Genomic DNA, 23,546 nt, shown 5'->3' on the forward strand with positions numbered 1-23,546 from the left:
GCATTGCACACCAATGACACTGTGTTGCTAGTATAGATATTTAGAGTAATTTATTTTTCTCCATATAATTCACGTCTTAGGGGTATACCTTTAACCCTGTTATTAAAACAGACCAAACTGAGCTGGTAACATGAGCCTCTGTATTTAAGCCTCAGTTAATAAGAGGGTCCTTAACAAAGCCCTCCTCTCTGAACCCTCCCACTGCATTCAGTTGCAAATCACTGTTTGGCTGGCAAAGCCGCCGTTCTGTCCCCCCCCAGCCCCAAACCTTCTCACGCTGAGCACTGCGGCTCTATCAGCAGCAACATCACGGCGAGGGGCAGCGACACCGCTCCTTGCGAGGGACGTTTTTTATTAATCAGGGGCACTGAATGGAAACCAATCAGACAGAGAGTCCCTTTGGCTCCTGCTCGCCGCCTGCCTGACTTAAAAGTGATGCCGGGAGAGAGGGAGCCCTAGTGAGATTCCGCGCTGGAGACACAGTAACATGCAGAAGGCAGGAAGCAGGTAGAGCAGCAGCGCTGGACGGACAGAACCGGGCTCACACAGACAGCCTGGGTGAGTAGATCAACTTTCTGTAGCATGAGAACTGCCGGCAGCAAAAGAGCAGATGCTTTCTTTAGGAGTGTCTAAAATGTTGAAGATGCCATACAGGTACTTTTTAGGGAAGGGGGAGTGGAGGGGCAGTGTCAGCAGAGCACTTTGGGGATATTTCTGTTACAGAGTTCAAAAAAATCCCAACGCATTAAATTGCTGAAATCTAAACTTCGGATACTGTATGTGACAACTACTTGTGTACATTAAAAAATTAGTAACGCATATGCTCTTTGGCAATACTCTTAGATATTAATCAGTTTTTCTTGCCATGTAGAGGTAACAATATAGCCTAACTTTCTTGCAGGATGCTTTTTCACCTGTCCAGATAGAAGTTATCCCCCTTTTCTTTTTTTTCCCCACATATGTGTTTGTCAATTTATCTAATTAAAACAATCCTGGTTAAGAAGGATGAAAAAATAGGATGTCTTTCTTACTACTAAGAATGAAGTAGTAATGCTTTTTAAAATTTTCTTTAGTTAAAGTAGCAAAATTAGTGGGATTTTTTGATATGTGTTACAGGGGGAAGTGCAGTTTAGGATTCAGAAAGATTGAGAGCTGAGGGAGCTGTCCCTTTGGATATCTGTAGCAGAAAGTCAAAGTCAATAGGCTGAAAGTACAAGGATGCTCTCCAGAAGTCCTTCCAAACTACCTTGTCAGCCTAATATATATATAATCAGAGAGTTCCACAGAAAGCAAGGCAGAAAGCCTAAATGGTCATACTGATCATTAGACACTGAAGTAACCAAGAGAAAACAATTGAATGACATTTTGCCTTTTCACATGCGAGAAACATGCTGTCACATGTGTTCAGTTCAATTTCACTGTATGAGCTTCAAAGAAAGAATGATGTATATGAATTAAAAGGAAATTGATATCCCTTGCTGTTCTAAGGCATATGGATACAGCAGCCACTCACCTTGTCACAGATTTAAGTCATAGTTCAGAAAATAGAATGGTATTTTCTTAAAATACTTTCCATTTCCAGTAGACAAATTTATAAGCAATGTATGAGTTTTGCTCTGATTAAAGAGATAAAAGTGATAAAACTAATATTTTACTGAAACCACAGCCAGATTATGTTTCATTGCTCAGTATTACATTAGCTACTCATGCTAAGCATAAAAATGGCTAAAAAAAGCAAGTGTAATACTTGCACTAGTTTTAGAGATGAGATCAAAAGTTTTGTTAAATAATATTAGTCATAGTGATAGCAATTGCTAATGATAGATCTTTAAAAATCATTGTCTCCAAGTAATACTCCATATCTGAAATGACAATTTTATTCCAAAAATTGAGTGAACTATTTAAATATTCAGAAGACTTGTGTTATAATTTGTCTATGACTATTAAGAAATTTATTTGTGAATTGTGTTAGTTGTTAAAAAAGACGTATTGCTATCTATATGTCAATCTGACAAATGAAATATATTGTCCTGTCATTTGTACTTCACTGTAGTAATGTAAATTCAAGAGACAATTATTGTTTACAGTTAATGTGATTTTCTATTAACAAAAATAAAAAAGATTATGCAGTCAAATGTCTGTGAAATAAATAATTCTTGGTTTGGGCTTATTTAAATTAGGTGAATGAGATTAATTTTAAATGCAGAAATGTAACTGTATCAGTACTATAACTGCTTGTATCTAAAACAGTTGCCAAATCTTTTTAAACTTAATGGAGTGAGTTCAAGAATCAAAGTTTTCGTCTGTTTATTGTGTGAAATAAGTAGAGTTTTTAATTTCAGAGGTAATCTTGTAGCCATTATTGTGGAATATTATGCTTTGTGTGTAACTGATACATCTCACGCAAACACAAAATGAAGTTTGGTAATGCAGTTTGTAGAGATAATGTGGGGAGAAACAGCCCTGCCATATGCTTTGTACAGCCCCATGTTAAAATTGTTTGAAGCTTTCAGAATTTTCACGTTTTCTGCGCAAGTTACCATTCTGAAAAGGGTGTCCTCCTCTCCAGACAGCAGCCCATGTACAGGGATTTGGGCTCTCCTCTCACCTGGCTGCTGCTCCACAAGGATGCTGATCTCAGCAGCAGTTGCATGGTACTGGCAGAGATGCGCTCTCATCATTGGATCAGCCAATAACGATGATTTCATTCCCTGACCTACCCACCAAGCAAAATGTAATAACAAAAATCCACTAGTTTAAATGTCATCACCCATTATGCTGCTGAAAGGACCTTACAACTTAATCCTGACATTCGCTTATCTCTGGCATCAGTACATGGTTTCTGAATCTGCACAACATGGATTGAAGGGAATCTACCGGCAGAAACATTTGAGTAGAGCTAGAGAGTAACAAGACTGACAATTTTCTCTGAGGATGAGCTTTTTCAGGAGATATCATATAAAAAAACTGGGGTACATAAGCTAGACTATAAGACAATATGATATAAAGGTATGTGTTTCTTCCATGCAGTCAGTGCTATTTAACTGCAGAAGGTAACTGGAGCAAAAATCTAGAGAAAAATGTATCTCCCACACATATCAGAATGGCTTCAGAATTTCTAAGGCTTGCAGCAGGTGTTATATTCAAATGTTATCTGCAGAAGCACTAATATTTTAACATGAATAGAGATGCCCAAGTAAAAGCTGCCTGCATTCTCTGTGAGTGAGGGAATTTAAGAAAATAATTCATAGGAATAAATCCAAAATTTTGCAAAGGTGGTAGGAGGAGAAGGAAAATAAAGCAAAGGGAAATGAACAAAAAGAATTTTTGTAAAAGCAGTCAGAGTAATTTCTCTTCTTGCCTTTTAAACACATAAGAAATTGCTGAATGTTAAAAGACAAGTTATTTTCCTGACTTTCAGTGACTGATCCTGATAAAAAATACTCCAGTGGCATAGAGGACTACTTGCTGAGCATGACTGAGCAGGAGAGGCATACCTTGATCAAATCATCCTATGTGTGCATAGTGCAAAATCCTAGCAAAACTGAGACTTGGTTACTTCTGGGAAAATATTACTAGCTTCAGGAAAAAGGAAAAATACTGCATGTAAACTGCTGCTCAGACGAAGGCCCAAAATGTTTTAGAAAAAAATTATTTTTTTAATACACAGTATGTAATTTTATTATAGAAATATCAGGAAGTGGAAATATGCTCTTCTGCAATCTTGGGAAGATTACCAAAGGATGTGGGTGGCATTGTTGTTATTCCATAAACACACAGTGCCACACAGAGACTTGACTTGGTCTCAGGTACAGAGGAGGTCTGTGTCAGAGACAGGGATAAAATGGGGCCTCCACTTTCCCCGTCCTCCAATTTCTCTGTATGTTTACATCCATGTTCAAAAAAATATATTTACCTTGAATACTTAAATAACACCATAAATAACCATAAATGTTTCTCAGAAAATGTATTTCCGCAACTGCAAAATGGAGTGCTTTAATGGGTGTCCAGCGTATTTCTTTGCTAGTAAAATGCAAACTTCTATAATTAAATTTCACACTTTTTAGCAGTAAGAGTAATAGCAATCTCAAGACAACATCACTTTGGATTTTGTTTCCCTATCTCAGAAAAACATAATTTTCAGATGATGTTATCTCCCCATATGCTAATGTCAGGGAGGTTTAGGTAAGTAGAAATTTTATAGATGTTGGATGGTATTCAGGTTGCTTTGTCCTCAAAGGCTGTATTTGAGAGAAAGAATGACCACCTTCATAAAAATTCTGCCTGTAATGATAATGCAATTTTGGGCCTTACATGTTGGTACTAAAGGATTTCACTTTCTAAAAAATACTGACAACATCTTGCCATTGTACATAAGTATATTGAGAAAGAGCTCCTAAAGCACTTGTCCAGATTCAAAACATGATCTTCATAAATTACACCCAAGAAGAGATATTGTGAAAAAGAGAAAATAGTGGATAATGCATTATGTGGGGATGGAAACAGGAGGCTCTTCCATCATTTTAAACAAATTACACAACAGCTCTCAGAAGGAGATTATCTGAATTTGCGTGTTTTTAACAGCTCAGTTGAAGTCAATTAATGATGTATACAAGCCTTCTGGAAATATATACAGGCATAATTAGATTTAGCCATTACTTTCAAAAAAATATGATCTATTATATTGACAATCAGTGATGCACAACCAGTCAGTGGTTGACTTTCATATTTTGACATGTCTTAAAAAAGTATTCAATAAAACATCAAGTTGTATAAAAGGTGTTCAATAAAGGAAATTTAAAATATAATGAACTAAAAAAACTCAGCTTAAGAGCGTACTAAAATAATTGGTTTTTATTTCCTTTGTACTACATCATTCAATATTTTCTCCTAAGGAGATGAAGAGGTAAAGCAAAATGGGCTGAGTTGGGTATAAGGGTGAAGTTAATCCCATTGCTTCTGTTTTGAAAGAAAAAATAGGCACAGAACAAGTGAAATTTAGCATTTTAAAATCCAGCAGTTATAAGTTCTGCATGATTTTTCAGTAATCTAACTACACCTGATTTTAACATATAAAATAGCCCCAGTTTATTAAAAGAACTGTTATATATGTATACACCTTCATACATGTACATTTGCATCTAGAGACATAAACCCAAGTATAACACATGCAAATGCTAGAGAAAAATAATGCAATATTTGTAGAAAGCAGTATATTACAATGGGTTTGCTTAAGTTTATAGTGCTGCATTCTGCCTGAATTTTTCTGCTTACTTTGTTGTTTATTACAATACCTTCACATGGTTTGCATTATTCTTTGTCACTATTTTTCATACTAGTGGATTTAAATATCAGGCTTTGTAGTGGGAAGATATTGTAAAAATGTTCTTTATTCTCAAGTCACAGATGCTGGTTGTGGGTAATCTCATGAAAATAATTTTGCCTGTGTAGCAAAAGGAGAAAAAAATCAGGAAAACATACTTATTTCAAAAGAAAATTCTTGTAGTTGTTTAAACTGTTTGTCAGGAGAGCTGTTTGTGCTTGTGCTGCATTCCAGAACCTGTATTCAGACAGGGTAACATTTTGCAATAAGACTGGTCCCACTGAAACCAGTGAAATTACTTTTGTGCATTTCCCTTACCCTGAGTAAAAATGTGTGCGGAATCTGTGTTCTTAAAATGATGCTATCTGGTTAAAAAAAAAAATCTATTTTCCTCAGAGTAAACATAAAAATATTAAATTACAGAAAATATTTTCCTATTTCCTGGAAGATTTGCAATAATCCTTACATTTGTTTCCCAGATATAAAAAGTAATTTCGTTACCAATGAGAATTCAGACTCGTAGGAGAAATGGATTTCAATGTATAAAATAATGTAGTCTCTTCATTCCTTCCTGTTATCTGCAATCCATGGATTTACTGCAATTGAGCTTGATCTTGCTCTTAATGGTTTCAAATTTGTGTTACATATGATTTCTTTCTAGTCAAGACAGCTATCTGGTTGAATTCACATCTTTTCTAGAGTAAGATAAAAAGTAAAATTCCTCGTGTTCTAAATAAAATTAATTAAACTCTTCAAGTTCCTTCATGGAGATAGGACAATACTGAAGGTAATTGTTCTTTGCTTAGTAGTAGTAATAGTAGTAATAGCATCAAGGCTGAAAACTCACACATTAGTTGAAGTACTGATTTAGTGATATTTTAATTACATTTGTCACAAGCTTCTGGTACTGCCTGATCTTCCAGTTACTGCCTTCTTGAAAAATCTATTTATGGTACCAAACCATCCCTGCAGTAAGCAAAGGGACTTTCAAATAAAAAAATATGTTGTGTTTAGTGTACTTATAATCACTTTTAAAGGCAATTAAAGAAAAGAAACTCTCAAAAAATTTGGTACAACAGCTCTCAGCTATCATTGGCCAAAAGAATCTACTGGTTGAGAATCTTTCCCTGAAGCTTTCATTCAGGAAAGGGGAAAGCTCAAGAGGGGGAGTGAATTAAGAAGTTGCTAGACTGCACCACAGACTGAAGATTTTGCAAAAAAAAAAAAAAAAAATTAAATTAAAAGATGTTCATTCCTAATTCCTACTGAACTGGTTGAATCTAAGAGATAATGATTTAGGAACATGCCTAGTGTTGCACATTCAGAAACATAAATGCAAGCACTGCTAAAATGAAAGATTTAACACTTCTGACAATGATACTCTACTAATTTATTTTCCAATTGAATTTATGCTTAGGAAATTCCTATTTACATTTCAGAGCAAATTTTCCTAACACGTCCCTGCAACAGAGACCCAAAGAAATTGGAAAATATAGGATACAGAAAAAAAAAAATAGATGCAAAGAATAAACTTCTCAAATACACAAAGGCCCTCTATGGTCTTTTTTCTGTCACCTATGTATTGAGACTCTACTTCATAGCACGCCCCAAACCAAAAGCCTACAGGCTCAATAGTTTTTTAGCTTCTTTATGTTTACAGAGCAGTTATATGATTAAATAGAGAACTGCACTGTTAGATAGAGACATAGGACCATGGTTCCCTTAATTACTCAAGAGATATACTATGTAACATCTAGCAATGCATAAATCCTGATTTTGAAGGAATAAACAGCTGAAGATTTGTTAACAATTGTATGCAAGAACAAATGGTTTCTGTGCAGTTTGTGTACTGGTCTGTGTGTGTAACATACTAGGAATAGAACTTATTCATAGTTTGACTGTTGATTAGAACTAAAATGAGTCTTAAGAATTAAACAGTGAAGGATTCAAGTTCCTGGTCTCATGACTTAAAATGAATCTCAACTTGTATTTAAAAATTGGCAGATAAATTATATACATATATATATATATATATATGAAATATATATGTAATATATATGTTATATATTTTAAACTGGCAGATAAATATAAATATGTGGATATAAATATAAAGATAAATATATGAACTCAAGATAAAGTGATATTTTTGACAAGTGTGGGTAGCTATGTCTTAGGCATCTGACTGAGAACTTTCCTAAGATTTACATGTGGGGGTCCCAAATAATAAAAAAGTGGGACAGAAACATGCATTAAGTAACCCAGGGTGATTGTTAAAGAACATGTCTAGAGTTACTAGAAGAAACCTTGGGAAGTGGCGGAAGTGGCGGAAGGAAGTGGCGGAAGTGGCGGAAGTGGCGGAAGTGGCGGAAGTGGCGGAAGTGGCGGAAGTGGCGGAAGGAAGGAAGGAAGGAAGGAAGGAAGGAAGGAAGGAAGGAAGGAAGGAAGGAAGTGGCGGAAGGAAGGAAGTGGCGGAAGGAAGGAAGTGGCGGAAGGAAGGAAGGAAGGAAGGAAGTGGCGGAAGGAAGTGGCGGAAGGAAGTGGCGGAAGGAAGGAAGGAAGGAAGGAAGTGGCGGAAGGAAGGAAGGAAGGAAGGAAGGAAGGAAGGAAGGAAGGAAGGAAGGAAGGAAGGAAGGAAGGAAGGAAGGAAGGAAGGAAGGAAGGAAGGAAGGAAGGAAGGAAGGAAGGAAGGAAGGAAGGAAGGAAGGAAGGAAGGAAGGAAGGAAGGAAGGAAGGAAGGAAGGAAGGAAGGAAGGAAGGAAGGAAGGAAGGAAGGAAGGAAGGAAGGAAGGAAGGAAGGAAGGAAGGAAGGAAGGAAGGAAGGAAGGAAGGAAGGAAGGAAGGAAGATAACAATAAAAATAGGACCAAAATGATTGTTGTAGTTTATGTCCTTTCTTCGCAAATCTGAAAAAAAAACTTCAGAAGAACATAAAAAAGGGGACTCTGTGGTAGAATGGAAAAAGAAATGAGTCACATTAATTTTTTGCTTCCTTCACCTCTCAGTAATTAGCACTAATTAAACCTCGTGCTAATCAGACTGTAGGTTTAGTAGAAAATTTTTTAAAAAATGAAATTCCATTGCCTGTGGTGAAAACTTACATGTATTTGTGTATATATGTATCTATATCTGTATCTGTGTTGATATATTTTTATCATTGTTTTGATAAAATTTTAGAGACAGAGGTCAGATTAAAAGATCTAGGGATCTATGTATACTTATATCTCTCTACAGAGCTACATATATAGCTACATATATCTGTGTAAATATAGCTCTAATGTGTAATGATGGATATAGATTTTTTTAATGTTTTTTGTTGGTTTTTTCTGTGCACAACATCTCTGTAATAAAAGTCATGCATATACTCGCATTGTAAGTTTTCCAGAGCTATATTCTCTAGTTGCTAACAACTAAAGCAATATTCTTATGTGCTGAGTTGAGGAGGTCTTTGCAAGTCCAGTTTTTACAGTATCACATCAGACCTAGAATGGTAAATAAAAAATGCAGAGAAAAGCACAGAAAAGCCTCTGCTCTGTCTATGCTATCATTCCAGAATTATACAATGGTTTGGGTTAGAAAGAAGCTTCAAATTTCAACACCCCTGCCATGGGCAGGGGCAACTTCCTCCAGGTCAGGCTGCTCAAAGCCCCATCAAACCTGGCCTTGAACTTTTCCAATGATGGAATATCCACAAATTCTCTGGGTAACCTGTTCCTGTGTCTCAACATCTTTGCTGCAAAATATATTCCTCCATATGTCCAACCTAAACCTTCTTCTCTTTCAGTTAAAAATCATTAGCCCATATTGAGTTTTCATCTGCCAGTACCCTAAAGTCCTTATCTGTAGAGCTGCTCTGAATCTCTTAACCCCACAGTATGTACTGACGCTGAGGATTGCCCCAGTTCAGGTGCAGCACCTTGGACTTGGCCTTGCTGAACTCATGAGGTTTGCATAAGCACGTTTCTTAAGTCTGTCAAGTTCTCTCTGGATGGTGTCACTTCACTTGGGTGCATCAACTGCACACACAGCTTGGTGTCATCTGAAATGTGCTAAGTGTGCAGTCTTTCTTACCATCTGTGTAGTTACAAAAGGCATTAAATAGTATTGTCCCCAGTAGAGAGCCTTGTGGGACATCTCTCTTTACTGATTTCCACTTGGACACAGCCATTGATTGTAAATCTTTGAACGAAGCCAACCATCCAATTCTTTCTCCATGTAATAGTCTAACCATCAAACCTGTATGCCACCAACTGAGCAGCATGCTGTTGTAGGGGATCATATCAAAGGCTTTGCTGAAGTCCAGGTACATGATACTGGAAGGTACCTCCTCCACTGATGCAGTCAGTCCACCACTGAAGGCCATGAGATCAGACAGGCAGAGTTTGCCCTTGGTAAAGCCATGTTTGCTGTCCCTAATCACCTCATTGTCTTCCATATGCTTTAATACATTTTGCAGGATGATGTGTTTCATAATCATACCAGGTGCAGAGATGAAACTGATGGGCTGACAGTTCCCAGTGTCCTCTAGCAAATCAGCCCAAATTTATTCTTTCAAGATTTCTAGAAAATAATTCCACTTCATTCAACAGATTAGTTTTGAGGCAAAAATTCCATGAAAGAGGAACTTTTGACTAAATCACATTAATAGAATTACATGGCATGACTAAATGGTAACTTTCAGTGAATAATTTAAATACCCATGCACCTTTTAACTCAGTAAAAATATTGACAAATTTTGCACTGTCACAAAATTTAAGCAATTATTTTGACAAAGAGTTTTAAGCTTCCCTTCCTGTTTCTCATGCCAGTGAGCAAAGGTTCAGGAAACTTGAAAATTTTTGTTACAATGGAGTTTTTTGAATTCTTCCTCCTTACTGTATGGTCATCTAAGTGATCTGGCTCACAAAAAATGATACTTCTGTTAACTTTAATTTTAATGTCCCTTTACAATGCAAATAAAAGTTGTCTTCTTATTCCTATTTCACTTAATCTGTCCTGAAGTTTAGTTTTATCCTGGTAATTTAAAGGTCAAATAATGTGAGTATGCTTCTTTTAAACAGAAATTTCCATCCCAGTGACCCTTATCAAGTATCTGAAAAACAGGAAAGACAAGGAAAACATGGACAGGTTCTTTGTATTTTGCAGGTAGTCTGTAGTGGTTAATTCTAAGGCACACTGAAGGAAGCATGAGGTTTCCAGCGTCGCCACAGAGCATCCAAGATTTCTTTTTCTATTTATAAAAAAAACAATGAAAGATGTTAAGATTTAAAGATAATGTAGTCATAGCACAAAGTCATCACCTCCATATATAAGCAATTGTTTTTCCAGATGTGGTTGACAAACAGCAGCACCAATCCCACTCAGAAAAAAATATTAACAAAAAATTATTTACCCTGAAATATAATGGTGTTCATTTTTGAAGGCAGCATGTTTTGTTGTTTTGTTACTTTTTTCCTCAAAAAATGGAATACTGCCATATGGTATGTCATACAGGTGAGACTGTAAATTGATTTATCTTAATACATCTTAATACTTCACCAGCCATACTCTTACATGCTAGGAATGGATGGTAAAACTTCTTGGTTGTCTCACTGAGACTTTCAAAAGTATTTGTCAACGTTCATTTTTTTTATTATTGACAGTCTTCTGAAATTATATGCAAAGGATATTTCAACACAATCATAATAAAACACTTCAATATTTAAAAGCAGAAACATACACATGCTTCCCTTAGGTTACATGTGTGTGTATATGTATATATACATAAATATATAAATATTGTGGGCGTAAATAAGTGTAATTAAGAACTTGAAGTTGAAGCTTTTACTTGTGAGAGTCATGTACATTATAACTTCATTGAGTTCATGTGGTAGTGAGCAGAAGTACCACAAGATTCTAGTAGAAACTTAATATGTGTGACACCAGTTACAAAAATGATTACCTGCCAGAATGGTAGCAGTATCATAACACTTCCAACATTTATCTCTTTTCATACTGTGTACCCTTCCCTAGGGTGTAGCTTTACTGCCTTCTTGCACAACCAGCAACTGGTCTCTCTGTGTTTCTGCTGTGGTTTGAGCTGGGGGACTATTGAGTTTTTCAGGGTCAGATAGATTTGTTATTTGAGGAGAGGAGAGTAAAGGGTTCGGAGGTATCTGAGTGATCCTCAACCCAATCGAAGTAAGGAAAGAGAGGATGGAACCCTTCACTAAAGAATGATCTGTCAGCAAAAATTCCTTTCCCTATGTTCTGGAAACCAAACTGGTTTATCAGATACATGAAAAGATGCTTGCCCCTATTCGAAGTCTTCCTGACCTGTTGTCCAAAAGAATTAATGCCACACTTAATTGATGGTGAAGCAGGGAAAGAGTGAGAAGGGTAAGAGTAATTACTGATATCTGTACTCCATCATTAGGAGGATTCCAGAAAAAGAAGAGGATTGTGCTAAACATAGGATCCCACCTGGCCTTAGTACATGCATCCATATCACTGGATATCCATAGCTTGCTGTGCTATTAGAGCAGTCATCGATAAGGCAAGTTCTATACTCCTCTATCACATTTTTTCCCAATAATAGTGACTCCTTGGCAAAAATTATAACTAATAACTACTAGAAATATTGTTAATATTTCTGCATTCCCCCAACATGGAAAATACAGCCTATTATTTAAAGTCAATTATTATTTGTATATTAGACACAGAACCCATCTTTAGTAGAGCAACACAGCACTCCCTAGATGTCTAGGGATACACTGGTTTAAGTGGTTCTTACCCTGTGAGTCTGCACAATTCTCAGGAGGCTGTTTCTAAGAGAGCTACACAAAAAAAATATATATTCCAATTACAAACAGCTTGAAATTTGTCATACGGAATTGCACTTTCCTGACAGAAAATATTTATAGTATCTGTAATCTGTAGGAATCAAAAAGGAACAATTTAGAACCATATGTGTCTACTGCATTTTCAACAGATTAGAGGTTTATAAAAAAAGATGTGTGGCCTTAGTAACCTTTTTTTTTTTGTTAGAACATAGATTGCAATAAAAAAAGGAAGAGATTATAAAAGAACAGGGAGTGGAGAATTTTTTACTCATACATTTGTTGGGATTTTAATATCACTAAGAAATACAAAGGACAAGAGGATAATGAGGAAGGCACAGACAGTACAGTTTTATAAAACAAGACATTTGAACCCTTCTAATTTTTATATGAAGCTATTAACAAGTTCCAAACTTTTCATGGATATAATCTCACATTGTTTAAATTTACATTTTGCCTTTGACTCCATCTTTGATAAGAATAACCAAATGACTTTTGAAGTCCTCTTAATTTACTGGTACAATGGGAAAGTGTAAACAGTCAGAGCTTATTGTTCAGAAAAAATATACGCTGGCTTGAACAACACTTTTGTTTGCGCTCAGACTAAAATACTGAATTTAAATCTTGAAGCAAGAAATACTAGAACATGAGAAAATTATACAAATAATATGAGGACATCACATGCATTTTCTTTATAACAATATGGTTCTATCTCATGGATCTAAAAGAATATAGCTGTTTTATTAGAGACCAGAGAAATTAGTATTCCAGTGGTTACCCTCAAAAATTGCCAATTACCAGTCAGTAATTACAACAAAGTATTTCAAAGTGTTCTATGACAGCAATCACGTATAAGATTCAGGTAAACAACAAAAGTGCACGTAGTTCTGATAGAAAGCTCATCATGGTCTAGTTGAATATTCCCATGGACATCAGTAACATTTAGATCCAATCTTGATAAAGGGAGGAAATATTGTCACTGTCATTAAAAGGCCAAGCAGAGGACTTGAGGGCTGCAAAGGGACAGAAAGGGCAGAATGCACTGCACAGCTGAGCACCAGCTTATTCAGAACAGCTGAAGTTCTTGACCCCCAGCAGGCTCCACGATCTGGGCAGTAGCAATAGGTGGGAAATGGTCAACATGGTTGCCCAATGAGGACTAATATTAAACTATTACAAATTTTCCTTTCCAGTTTCTTCACATCCTTCCCCCTGCATAGGAATTGGTATGTGCACAGAATCCACATTATTTGTATCATGTCCATGTGTATAAATTGTGAATAGATAGATAACATTAAATGACAAAGCCAATTAGAATATATTATATGAACATAACTATTTGTGTTTATTTTTTTAATGTATTCTCTTCTGCGCAGAAGTCATCAGTATTCAAGCAAACAAGTGGAAATAATCCATGTGGTCTTTCAAGGTAAATGTCAGACAAAACAGTACTGCAAAATACCAACAGATAGTGATTTCTGATACAGCAGAGGATAAAGTTAGATGAAAATACAGATAATATAAAAAGGCTTCTTTCTGCATAAGCTAGCAGAGAAAGGGAAAGTATATCTTGTTCAGCTACCAAAATGAGATTGAAATAAAATTTTAATATAACTTTAAATGAGATTAATATAATATAATATAATATAATATAATATAATATAATATAATTAATATAATAAACATAATGTTTATAAAAGTAGCACATTCTTAAATTAAAATAATAGTTAAAAAATGCTATACATGAGTACTGCATAACAAGAACAATAGGCAAACACAAATTAGACACAGGGCTAAAAATCTTTGGTTTAAAAATTCAAAATCAAATGTATACATTAGTATTGTGTTGAAGAAGTCATGACTTTAGAAAGTATTAGAATTAACATATTTTGAAGAAAATTTCATTAAAAGATGGAGACAGAGGCAAGATGGAAAAACCATAGATATACAACAGAAACCTAACTGCAAGCCATTGTAGAGAGCAGAATATTTTTACGGACTTAGACAGCTAGGAAGAAAGTTCTAAAACGCCCTGCAAACACTAAAAGAGAGAAAAATACGAGCAGTATTATGCACGTATAGGCAGAGCAAATGCAATACATGTGGGTAAGAGAAAAAAACCAAAACACCCCTACAAAGATTAATTGAATATTGAAATAATGTCCTATGTAAATGACGAAGCAAAAAAGAATGGAAATAAAGAGCACCTTAATATGCTTACCCTTTAAATGCATACCAAAATGGAGATCTACTGAAATATGTTGGAAAAATGCAGAATACATTGGATCCCAGAAAGAAAATGTAAAATTATAATTTTATATATCATGGAAAAATCACTAGAAATTGGGAATACCAATTATGCAGTCACTACCTAAATTCCTATTTAGGCCACTTTTTAGTGTAGGTGCAGATAAAACCTGGATTACAATCAGACAATAATTAAGTAATCTTAGTTCACTGTATGACAGAAGACTTATGTCATTAAAACAAGACAATAAATTGGAAGTATGAATGTTATTGACTTGGTTATGGAGTATTAAAATAGGTCTGATGATATATAGAAGATCTTCATTGAACATAATTGCAGTAAATATGAATGTATTTTCAAATGCCAATAAGGAAAACAAAAAGAGAAAATATGGCTGGAGTAAGCATTTTTATCTTAATTACATTCACAATGATCACATCCAAATGAGGAAAGTTTCACACATAATATAATTTTCAACTTATTTTCTTTTATAGTTTTAGCACATTCGAGGTGGTGTTAACAAAGGTGTTTTCTTATGTATTCATGATAAAAAGGGAGGGCTCAAGACAAGAAAGAAGTTTAACCTTAAGTTCGTAGTTTCTTTTATGATGACTTAATGACTTTTTTTTTATGGTGTGAAATTATCTGCTCTGCAAGATTACTCACTTTCATTATGATACAAGTGTAAGGGAAGTCCAATATGGAAATTAAGATTAAATGTTTAATTTTTGTATTAGATATAAGTGGAGTGATTTTATTGTTTCATATGAATTACTAAAAAATTTCATGTTACAAAGTGATGGATATATGAATATAAAAAGTGGAAAGCTGTTTTAATATTGTGAGGCAATATAATAAAAGCTCATAAAATATCAATAATAAAACTGAAAAGTTTGACTGAAATTTTAAAATATACCACCTATAGAATTTTCCCTTCATGGGAAATTTGAAAAAAATACTGGTAATGAGAGTAAATCATGGTGAATTCTTAATTTGTATTAAATTCTTAATAAAAAATAACTTGATGAAGATTAATAACTTTGCATTTTTTTAAGTTTTGAGTTCAGATATGTTGCTGGAGCAAATTACCTGGAGGTCAAGTCACAAGCTGTTATGTCAAGGTGCATCATAGGCTGGATTGACTGTTTGTCACAGGAAGATAGGAGATAAGCAAAAACTGTCTAATGAATTTCATTCAGAAGAAACTGCCTAGATGCTTTTTTCCAGCTAAGTTATTTTGACGTGGAATGTTTATTCCATCATGCTTTATCCATTTGCTTTTCTCATGAAAATCTGCAGTCCTACTTGTCTGCTTTGTAGTGAAGTCACTTTTAAAGCTTATCATAACCTCAATAACATAGAAGCTTTCCTAAAACTTATCTATATATTTTATTGCAGTGGAAATTGTTAGGTGACATCAGATACCACTGTGGTAAATACCAATTTGTGTGAATGATGCTTATTTCCAGACAAAAGCTATCTTTAAAGTTTCACAGAAAGTAGCAGAGGCTCTTAAAATACATGGAGAAAGTGCTGCTATTACAAATATTTCCAGTAAGAAAAATATTGAAACAAATGTAACAATAGATCCAGTGTAATAGAGACTTTTGTCAAAACTGCTGAGCATCTATAAAACTAGTTGAATTCATGGACTTGCTGATATTTTGCAGCTCTGAAAACATCAGATCCATGTTTCCTGAGGTGGGTAACTGGAAAGTGTTTCTAATAAACAGCCATACTTCATCTAACAAATAGATGTTATAAATGGAATGTTTAACTTTATATTCTTCTCTGAAGAACACTTATTCTCCTTCCTGCACCTTTGTTGTTCTCAAGTGTTTGTATCCTCTCTCCTTTTTCCTCATCTTCTCTGTGCTTTCCTCATCTTCTCACTTGCTTCCCTTCCCAGTACATGCCTTCCTCTTTTCTTATTTGATCAGCATTCATCTCACTAAAAACCAAACCAACAAAGAAAAAAACTAAAGGATGTAGCATGTAACATATTATTCTATGGAATTTAATTTAGGAATAAGAAGAAAAATACTAGAAGAAATCATATTCCATACGAGGCGCAACATATTTTTGAATATATAAGTTCATCCACAGACATTTATTTGGACTTGCATCTCTGGAATTTTAACTTGGCATGTCTTTTATCATTGACCAAATAGGTTTATAAAATCGGCATTAACTTTCAGCCAATACATTGGTACAAAATTCTGAGACATAGTCACAAACCATAAAGAGACAAACCATAAAGAGAGCTTCCCCTTTGTAAATCAACAGGAAAACCAAACTTGTACTTTAGTTAAAAAATATTAGAAATGGATTAAACAACTATCAATACTCCTCTGATGCTGAGAACACCACAAGTCCTTCTTCACAAAGGATTACAAGGCTGTGTTGGAATCCCAGTGTGGCACATGAAACTCATGAAATGTACAAAGATATTGTGAAAGTAAATTCTACTCCTTCAGAAACATTCTTGTCCACTGACCTTTCAGAGATGAAGGCAATCTAGCCTATGCTTTCCAAAATACGAGCAACGCCTTTATAAGTGCTCTGTTCCTGCAAGCAAATGTTTAATAACCAGAAGCCTCATCAGATATTAAAAGTGGTATTTTACATGAATCTCACTTTTTACAGAGACATGTGATCAAAGTATGTTTAGAAAACACTCTTGGGCACTTTCATTTGATATTTATATATATATATATATATATATATATATATATATATATATATATATATTCCATTTCAAAAGATGTGAAATAAGTAAAAAGACAGTAGACTATTTTCTGAAAATTGATAGAAGTGCATGTGGGTGAAATCAAGAGCAAGAAAACTTATTCCAACAGGATGCTTGATAGAGCATATTTGTCTTTAGTGAAAACATTTCACTCAGATGTGATAAGATTATTAGCATGTATTATCTAGTTCTGAGTTACACTTATTAGTAGAAAACAAACAAAAGGCACTTCAGATCAAGCATCATCTTTAAGAGAAATGAATAAAGGAATTTATGCAGCTTCACTGTCTCAAAAAGTGCAAAGGTATAGTATAATGTTATGGCTCCCTCTTTTGGATAACAGATATCTAGTATGCAGTAATAAAAAACTCATCATGTCTTTAACACCAAAAAAATCCCCACAGGGCACTAGTTTTTCCCAAAATCTTGCTTAGAAATTATTCATTAAATAAACAAAAACATGCTTTTATAAGTTTCTTTCAAAATGCAAATGTATTATAGGTGTCAGTTTTATAAATAGACGTGCATTTCCAAGATAGCACTGCAGTTAGAATATTTTTGAAATATGTTGAACATTAGTCTATAAAAACTGGAACATGAAACTCTGATGGATTCCTCCGTATTTTATCAGAGTTGTTAATACAAAATAGAGAACAATGAAGAGATGATTGATGAAAGCACTAGATAGAACTTACCTTCTGAAAAAGTGACCAGAAAGGAACAAATTTTACTCTTACACTATTATTACTTCATTTTTAACTGTGAGTGAAAAATTAAATGAATGGTCACTTGGGTTCTTCTTTTGGAATTTCTATTTTAAATGCAACCTAGTTAAAAATCTACAGATTTATACGCATTCATTTTATGAAATTTTTGAACATACCATTGAAGAAGAAAAAGAAATGTAACATGTTTAGAACTTTAAAAAAATATTCTAAAAGAAAATAGTTTTTATTATGTGTGAAGGGTGAGGGAAGAGTAAAATTGTTGAAATGCATGAGTCAATACAAAATAGTGACTCCTGACAGAGGTTAAACTTCTATGGTTTAAGATCTTTTTATAATTTAAGATTAGCAATTGCTGTTGGCTTTATAGATATTGTTGTATTTAAATCTGAATTTGGATTTTGTTTTCTCAAGTATTGGAAGCATACCACAGCTCTTCGACATTAACATCTAGTCATAATTCCATAATTCCAAGTTCAATTCTCTTCATGTATCTCTGTTGCTGTGAGACAACTGGAAATAATAATTTTTTTTTAAATACCTTTGCAAAATTCAGTAGCACTATTCAATGACTTCAGCAATGTCATCTAGAAGGCAGGGTTTATTTCACTCAAAATCCCTTCCTATTGCTTTCTTATTGCCTTTATAAAAATATTGATGTTAGACAGGCATATATAAATGAATGGATTTACAGGTTTTGTTTAGCACTTTCTATTAGTAAAATAGATATTCCTTAACATTCAATAAGATGTTAAGCTATACAATTATAAAATTAGCTGGATTTATATCAACTAATTTAAAATTATTATGTCATGATGCTCATTTTGGTTACACCAATGCAATGTGTTTTCTCAACACCAGAACTGCAATAGGACAATTTCATTTGATATGCTGGGTCATTATTATTCATTCTATTTATTAGTAACAGTTACTATAAAATGTTTATTTTATAATCAACACCGCAGTAATGAGATTTAGATGAAGGTATATCTTCCCCATGAAGAACTGTCTGTGGATAGTGCATATAATGACAGTGTTTCAGAGTTAGGAAAAACAAGGCAATTTAGCAAGCCTTATTGAGAATAGAAATTAGGCTGTTTCACTAACTGATACTGCATACTCCCAGCCATACCACTAAAACAAGACAGCAAAATTTGGCTGTAATAAAGACTGCAGAATCCAAAAGATAAAAAGAGGGAAGAAATTCACTTGTACAAGGCATAAGTTTGTTTCATTTGCAATATCTATTCCTGTTTAAAGCAAGAAAAGATTAAAAGATTAAAAACTAGATCCTGACACATCCCTATGAATAGATAAACTATGCACCTTTTTTTTTCCTGTTACATGCTTGGCTTAATTTGTTTTCTATGAAGTCACATATTTATAACTTGTCTTAGCAGTATGAAGCCCAAAGAAAGATATGTCTCCTCACATATCCTTTTCCCTCGATTTTTTAGGAATGCAAGAAGTGAGACAATCACAGGCATTTGAGTTGATGCAAAAAAATTTTAAAGCCAAATGTACTTTGCCATTTCAGGCAAAGCTAGGCCAAAAGTACTAGACCAGAAACCATAAAGCAAATGCTTTGCTATATCAACTCTTTTAATCATATTTCTAATCTTTTTTCACTCTGAAACTGGAAGCATATACAGGGTTTCATGCAGTTATAATTTTACTTTTTCCTGACTTTTAACCAAAAGGACAAGGAAAATATAGGAGGCAATTCTGAAATGCTATCTGAATAGCACTCTGTGTGTTTTGAATTAATCCAAATAAATCACATGAAAACCTGAATGTTCTGGAAATTCATGCTGAGATCTAGATTATTAAATTCTCAGTCTGGTTCAGGCATTACTAAAGGAAATATGTCATATGCCATTTTAAGGCAGACTTTTATTTTAAGAGAAATAAGCTAGTTGTTTCCTTCTCTAGCAGCTAGAAACAAAAGAGCAAAATAGCAAAACAGATTGCAAAATAGTTAGTATAAGTAATAACAACTACATTGTCACCAGAGCACAATTAAACTATTAAAGACATATGCATATGACATATTTATCTACCTTTAGATGTAGTTCTAGGTGAGTCTGAAGTATTTTGAAATTTTCTGCCATGGGAGCAACAAATAAATATGTTTATAGACATATGAAGGCTTCACTAATTGTACAAATTTGAGGAGGACAAATTCAGGAAATACTGCAGGAGATCTCAAAACCTGGGGAAAACTATAATCCAGTTGTCATTATGAAACTGAACATTAAAACTGGACTCTGAGCTAGTGCTCATTGCTCTTGGTGGGCTTCTCTGCAGGACTTCCAAACACCAGAGGGCCACATCCAAGCTATTAGCCCTTGGGAGCAAATATAAATATAAACTCTTAGGGAACAAATTGCAGAACTGGGCTCCACTACAAAAGCATATACACCTAATGTCCAGAGCTATGTATCAGTGTGATACCATTTCTGTCAATTCGTCAGAGAATGGGGAAACAATTTAACAAACTGCTATGATTAAAATCTTCTTTGGGAAGTTCCATGAAACAGGTGACCATCAGCACCAAGTTGTGGCTACCCAGTGTCCTGTGGTTCATTTGTCAGTTTTCAGGAAAAAAAGAGAAGGAGTATAAACCCTAAAGGAATAAATGTTACATTGGGTTGTTTATTTGTTTATTTATTTATTTGACCAGGAGCTCAGCAGATTTCATTTCAGTACAGTGGGATTTCAAATTGGCAGCCACTTCACATTTACTACCAGGAATCCTAAAAATCTCAGTGTTGAAACTGCTAAAATATTCATAATTTTCTCTAAATTTTCACTTGAATTTCTTTGTTATTTGAGTGTTTCAAGGTATCAAAAGCAACACTAAGTTTTAAAAAACTGTTCCTGCAACCTGTTCCTGGTAGAACTGAAACTACATCTGGGCTCCAAATGAGAAACTATTAACAATACTTATAAAGAACAAAATAGTTAGACACATGGGGTACCAGGGAAAAGTCAGTGTAGCTCTTCAATAGGAGAGTCCTGCCTCACAGACCTATTCAAATTCTCTGAGGCATCATTAAGCACATGGGTATCTTTGAGCTCTTTGATGTGGTAGAGTTCTGCTTCCAGAAGACTTTTGACACGTTGACTCACCACATGATCTTAAGCACCCATGAACTAGAAGTGAAGGTGCCTGCATATATCAGTAATGGATTATATAACAATAATTTTAATTAAAGTTATTTTAATTTAATTAATAAATAATTAAAAATTTTAAAGGAATCCATTTAATTGATTAAATGAGAGAAACCATCAGGGAGAAGTAAATAAGGAGTTTTGACATTGAAGTGTCTGTTTCAGTGTTCCACAGAGATCCGTACTAGAGCCAGTACTACGCATACCCATAAATAAACTGAAGGCAGGTTTGAATATCAAGGTGAAAAATGCTGCAAGTGACATTCAGCATGTGCTGGGATAAAGCTAATTTTCTTCATAGTGACTAGTATGGGCTGTGTTTTGGATTTGTGGTGGAAACAGAGTAATGGTAGTGCAGAAACATTTTCCTGACTGCTGAGCAGGGATTACACAGGGCTAAGGCCTTTTCTGCTCCTCACAGCGCCTCACCAGTAAGCAGGCTGGAGGTGCACAAGAAGCTGGGAAGGGTCACAGCCAGAACAGCTGACCTCAACTGACCCAAAGGTTATTCCAGATCACATGGCATCATGCTCAGGATATAAACTTGAACAAAAAAAAAAAAAAACAAAAAAAAAAAAAAAAAGGATATTCGGCATAAAGTAGTTTGTCTTCCTAAGTATCCATTAAATGTGGTGAGATTAAGATGGCTTTCCTGGAGATGTCTGAGCACCTGCCTGTTCATGGGAAGCAGTGAATGAATTCCTTGTTTTTCTTTGTTTTTGTATGTAGCTTTTGTTTTACCTAGTAAACTCTCTTTATCTCAACGCATGAGTTTTCTCACTTTTGTACTTCAGGACCTCTCCCCTGTTCTAGCACATGGTGAGTGAGTGGCTGTGTGAGGCTTAGCTTCCACCTGGGCATAAACCACCATGACACAGCATAATAAAGCTAAGTGGATGTGCAAAGGAATCTTATGACTGTGGTTATACTAACATACTGCAGCTCTGAAACTTTGTAATGTACTTTGTCCATAACTTTTTAATGTAATTACAGACTCTAACATTATTTTATCTTGCACCAACTGTCACTCTCCCAGAAAACTTTCATCATGAAATTTCATAGACAGTATGGAAGTAGTAGACACACTTTGGACTGAGGCAGGGGAGAGAAGAAGAAAGTTTAGCCATGGATTTGAGCCTTGTTATGCCAACCAAACTCTACCTTGCAATGGTATAATAGCTACAGGAGTTTGACATACCTACATTGGAAGTTTATACAATACAGTGAGTGGACACCCAAGTGATACGTGATTACACAAATTCTTGTGAAACTATGTGAAATCACCCACAAGGTAAAACCCAGACTATACATTTAAAATAATAAATCCTTACTACTGCCATTGGGAATAACACCATAACTTGACAAGAGATAATACAGGAAAAGTTTTGCCCAGGGCTATGCGGTCAATAAAAAAGCAAGTTATGCCATATATCATGATGAAATTAAGCAGAGAAGGCAATTAAGCTGCTGTTTATAAAGGCATGGAGCAACAAATTATGATTGCCAATCTCAAGAGATACTAAAAAAAAAAAAAGTAGACGAGATTAAGAGGAGGGCTACAGGTGCAATCAAAATTCTGGCACAGGTTCCATACAAGAGATGATTAAGCAGACAGTCCCAGAGCTTTCCATCTTGGAAAAACAACAGCTGAGGGAGAAATTGATTTAAGTCCATACATTGATCAGTGGCAAAAGAGTGGAGAGGGAATAACTGTTTTCTGTGACTTCCAATGGCTGTACTTGTTGTCTAATTAAGATGTCACTTACAACTTTCAAAAACAAACAAAAAGGGTTTGCTCTTTTCACAGGATTGGTGAACATGAGTCTCTTTGCAGAATATTGTTTCTATGAGACATTTATATACTTTCAAAGAAAACTTTGAGAAAGTCATGGCAAAGAGAATCTATGGGGGACTACTACCTTATATTTGGAGACTAAGAATACATAAAGAAGAAAAACTATTATATGCTTCTACACACTTAGGTGTTACCATGAGTGTCTGCTGGTTGAAGATATCCTTTTTTGTGCTGTCAGGTTACTAACAAATAAGTACTACTTTATTACACTTATTTTGAATTCATTCTTGTTTCATATTTGTTTTTCATTAAAATGACATCTGAGTGAAAGATTTTTGGGTTTTTTTTTTTAGGGGAATGTTCTTAGTTTTTAAGAAGAGATTCAGACATAGAAATAAGAGAAGGAAAAGTTATCAAAATTTATATTTTTGAGATTTATTTTATTCTTCCAAGTGAGACAATTACCATTTGTAGGTATTTTAAACTGTTTATTACTATATAGGATAAACCTCTACTGCATCAGACTCCTTTCAGACTACCTGAGGTAAAACTAATAGCAAAAAATTATGTTAAGGTTATGTATTATTTCTGTGTAAAAATTCCTGTATTGCAAGAGTCCTGCTCAGCTCTGAGAATAAAACTTTAGATTTTTTGATCCCATTGGAGAAGGCAAAAGGACATAAAGGAGGCTGATCTCTAATAAATGACAGCATTCGGC

General features: G+C 34.7%; 1 protein-coding gene across 2 annotated transcripts in view; it reads left to right on the forward strand.

Moving 5' to 3' along the window:
• The first annotated feature begins 214 nt into the window (after positions 1-214).
• CDH9 (cadherin 9) overlaps positions 215-23,546 on the forward strand; it is a 97,857-nt gene continuing 74,525 nt past the window's right edge. The window contains exon 1 of one of the 2 annotated variants that reach the window (XM_064427559.1): positions 215-558. The gene's annotated coding sequence lies outside the window, so the exon portion shown is untranslated. The remainder of the gene's footprint in view (positions 559-23,546) is intronic. The other variant, XM_064427551.1, reaches the window with a different exon arrangement.

This window comes from Passer domesticus, chromosome 1 (assembly GCF_036417665.1).
Source record: "Passer domesticus isolate bPasDom1 chromosome 1, bPasDom1.hap1, whole genome shotgun sequence".
NCBI classification, from domain to species: Eukaryota; Metazoa; Chordata; class Aves; order Passeriformes; family Passeridae; genus Passer; species Passer domesticus.